Source organism: Pygoscelis adeliae, unplaced genomic scaffold (assembly GCF_000699105.1).
Source record: "Pygoscelis adeliae isolate BGI_AS28 unplaced genomic scaffold, ASM69910v1 Scaffold226, whole genome shotgun sequence".
Taxonomy (NCBI): Eukaryota; Metazoa; Chordata; class Aves; order Sphenisciformes; family Spheniscidae; genus Pygoscelis; species Pygoscelis adeliae.
In genome coordinates, this window is record NW_008824983.1 from 548,571 (window position 1) to 553,089 (window position 4,519).

A 4,519-nucleotide genomic window follows, 5' to 3' on the forward strand; every position below is an offset into this window, starting at 1 on the left:
CAACTTTTGTGAGCAGAATTCAGTACAAATACCTACAGAATATCTGCAAGTCCAAGATCTTTGAACGTAGTAGGAAAGAACCTAACTTTCTTCCGCCTTAAGAGGGAGTTAACAGTACAAAAAAGCCAAGTGCCAACAGTGCTTAGGATTTCAGTGAAGTAAGGACTGCAAAGTCATTTGGGACCATGGCTCATAATATTCACTAAGAAAATGTGCAGGGAAAAAAAGGTAATGTAGTGACTATTTCTGCTAAAAATCTCTTAATAATGAAAGCACGAGAAAAGTATGGCTATTATCCATATAATCAGAAAAGCAAGACAAATCTATCGTACCCATGAGCTAATTTTATTAGGATAAGAACACTTATGTGCTATGGTACCTGTGCATTAGTATCATGCAAAAAGACAGGATTCTAAAACCTCAACCTACACACAGACATTTCTCTTTCAGCCTAAATCAAGTAAGTTAAACTAGTGGATCACCCGCATATCAATACCACATTTAAAACCTAACTTTTATTTGCTAACATGTAAGTGTTACTCTGATTTAATTATATCAGTACAATAAAAATCACAGTGCTGTTTACTTTGGAATATTTCCAGGCACTGGCCAAATAAAACTTATTTGTTTTGAAGGTTTTCCTTAAACCTACGTGCCCGATAGAATTTTTCTTCTTCCATTCTCCAACAGTAGATTTAGCAGCTGTAACAACAGCTGGGCAGTTTAGCAGCTGTAAAAGACAGATGCCAAGTTCCAGAAAATAACTTCCTAGTAAAAGAAAATAAGGTCTGTAGCAAGTTTTCATGGATTCCCCAATTATAAGATTTTACTCTGCAACTTGGCACCAACTGGAGAGCTCTCTCTCATACTGCACTTTTGTTCAACTCACCAGGCAGACTACGGATCCTCTCAAAGTTAGCCCTCTCTGATTCAGTTTTGACAGAGAAAAATCCTTTTGCTGTTACAGAAAAAACAATGTTCTGTCACATTATTTTACTAATTCTTTGTGTTGGTTCATGTGCTCTTTTCAGTGTCAACACTTGGAAGGCTTTAATATCAGACATTAATTAGAAATACGTTTAGTTTGTATCATATCACCAAGATAAAACTGACGCTAAATTCTGTAGTCTTACGTGCAGAAGACCACATTTGAAATAGAATCATCTAAGTAAAATATGGAAATACAGTATAAGCCGCCTTGTATTAAAACCCTATCACAGTAGTGGTTTTAGTTATCAGAAAAGGAGGGGAAACAGAAAACCAAACTTGTTCATACTGGTCCTTAGGAGTCCTCTTAGCTTTCTCAAGTCTTTTACAGTTGGCATATGTTAGAGGAGTCTAAAAAAGTCTCTAGATACTTACTGAGCTAATTTTATTAGGATAAGAACACTTGCAGCTTCTGTTGACTTTAATTGCAGCTGTGGGCATTAAGTTGCTCACAAAATTCAGCCCACTAATTTCAGTATCTAACTATAGGTTGTGTACCAACCCGGAAGAGCTGCTAATTGAAAACACTGCTCACAGTGCCCAAAGTTAAAACAGAATGATAAAAGGAATCAAGCACTGCTTATTTCACGTGCTGTCTTTATCTTCCTCCTCTTCATCTCCACAATTCAAGGAGAGTTTTACAAAATGGTTTGGCCTGCGAAGTAGCAGAGAGAAACATGCAAGGAAGCCTCCTTCTGGAAGAAGATAACATAAGAACATTATCAGACAAAATCAACAGACCTTCATGGGAACAAGACAGGCAGAGATGCCAGAGAATGCAAGGGAGAAATAAAGTTCTTTAAAAAAAAAAAATTTTTTTCAAAGTACCACGTACTGTTTTGCTACAGGGACTAACATACACTGCAAATAAGTACCGCAGTGACAGAAAAGTATATGAAAAAAGTCAGGAGAGATTTTGTGTCTTGAACACAACCATGCCAGGTTTCACTATTTCCAAAACGGTCTAAAAATTTCAATGCAGAAACAGGCTATGAACAAATGATTGCAGAATACAAGGAATGACTTAAACATGTTTTATCATAGGTACAATAATTGATTGTGAAGGTATGAAAATGTAATACCCTGAAACCCACTCAGAGCATCCTCCTCTGATTGCAAACATGCTGGCAGGGCATGTGTTCTACTTCATGACACACAGAGCAATGATCTGTTACAAGGCGTAACTGTTCCTGCACATGTATAAAAGCATATTGTGCTGTATCCCCAGGAAGACGGCATGTGCTAGAAAGAGCAACACCTACAGCTGAACACTCTGAATCTTAATAGAAGCTGTAAGAAAGAGGGTGAAGAAATTAAAACTTACCACCTGCACATTACCAGTACAAAAATGAGTTCCCTGTGGCTGAAGAAGTATTCACAAATGCTAAATTCTCACCACATGCACTCTAATGCAATCATCTCCAAACTTTTTGATCCCGCATCCCTAGCAGTAAAAAAAATTTTGGGGCATGCACCCCAACATACGTATATTTATTTATTTATAATTTATACACATGTATGACCGAAGTTCTAATATTTTCTTCCCATGCCCCAATGGATTATCTCATGCACTTCACTTTGGAGACCACTGCTCTAACGAACAGAAGAACAAAAGGCAGCAAAACAAGCATCTGCCCCAGATATTTGCTATGAATATCCATGCCAAAATTCTGGGGGCTCTGAGCTGGCTACTACAGCTAAGCTTTTGCTAATAGAGATGAAAAGTCAATCTTACCAGAGGTGGTGGTGGAGGGGGCCCTCCAGAAGGTGGTGGAGGCGGTGGAGGAGGAGGTGGCGGCGGTGGCATAGGCATCCGTTCAGATTTCTAGCTTCACACAGTTATGAAAAATATAGCCAAAGTCTATGTCCTTGAGGGGAAGGAAGGGAGGGAGGAGAAAGAAGGGGGGGGGGGGGGAAAAAAAAAAAAAAGAGGAACGTGTTTGTACACTGTAAGCTGAAGATCAGCCAAATTTCTAGCTCTCAGCAGACTAAAGACTTTTATACTGCACTGCTTCCAAAACTACAGTACAAACAGCCTCATTATAGTTCTCTGATGACAACATTCATCTAAAGAGCAAGCTCACAGATCGGGACAAGTGCCATGAATACCAAATGCATAGATGCCAACCTGTCCAGCTTTAACTATTACGCCTTGCCTTAATCTAGCCCACAGCCCTGAAATGCAATTCTGCAGAGAACAAATCACAGTCAACCACATGTAGATACCCCTGCTGGGACAAAAACTCCATTGACTTTAAGCCAGAGGTTTGCTGCTCTAAGGACAGAGTAAGGAACTTTTTAAGGTTCACTGGACTTGCTCCAATGTTAAAAAGAAAAAAAAAAGAAAAAAAGACATGATTGAATAATAAATGAAGAAATAATTCTACAAATTAAAGCTTTATTACTAAATGACAGTATAAAAGGACCAGACATTTCAAGCATTAAAGTCACATGTGTTTTTCCTACCATTTTTAAATGTTACCTTTTCACAGTTCTTTAGTAATACATTGACTAAAAAGACAAATATCTTCCAACAAAAGCTATATGCGGTTTTTTTGGTTTTGTTTTTTTTTAAATCTCCTGCAGAATGACAGTGTGTCACTCACTGATCTTCATCTCTAACCCAGCCCCTGGCATGATTGCATCCCCTCTCAGGCTGAAGTCGTCTGTGAAGTTAACAAGCAACCCCTGTATTTCATCAGTAAAATTGCAAATGAAAGTACTAGGCACTGCCTAAGAGAGCCCTCTGCGAGCCATACTTGATAACTTCTTTTATTTTGATAGTGACTCTTGGATAAATGCTCTGAACATGGTTTTACATCTAGTTTTATGTCCATCGTGTCATGACTGTCTTCTGAGACTCTTCACGATGTCATGTGAAACAGTATCAAAAGCCCTACAATAACGCAAAATACGACATCTGCTATTTCCTTCCTTTCTGTAAGACTTTATCTTAGCAGGAAATTACATTGATTTGACACATTTATTCTTTATACATCTCTGTAGATCATAATTTGTTTTCCTGCCTCCTCCAATCATTTAGAAACATTTTACTCATTTTGATGTTTTTCTAGAAATTGACGTTAAGTTGAAAAGACCACAATTCCCAAGCCCCATTCCCCTCGTCCCTCCCTTCTTTTTTAAAAGCAGGCACTCTATGCTTTTCCAGCTGCCTGAAACTTTTTGTTCAAGAAATTTAAGAATCACCTGTGTAAGCAGGAGAAATGAGACAGTTCAATCTGGACAGCTTCAGGAGAGAGGACAAGACAGAAATGAGGCAAGCTACAATCTTTAGAGAGGGATAGATTAGAAGAGGTAATGAAGTTACAAGGTACATGCAATCTTGTCCACTTCCTCGCAAGCGTACTTGGAACAATATCCACACAATATCCAAGTATTTTCCTTCTGCTGCATCTTTTAAAACACTATGGGAGATCAATCAAAAATTAACTATGCAGAGCCTCTACAACATTTGCTTTCTCCCTTGAGAGATTGCTATGCAAAGGACTAACATATCAAAGCACTCTGGATC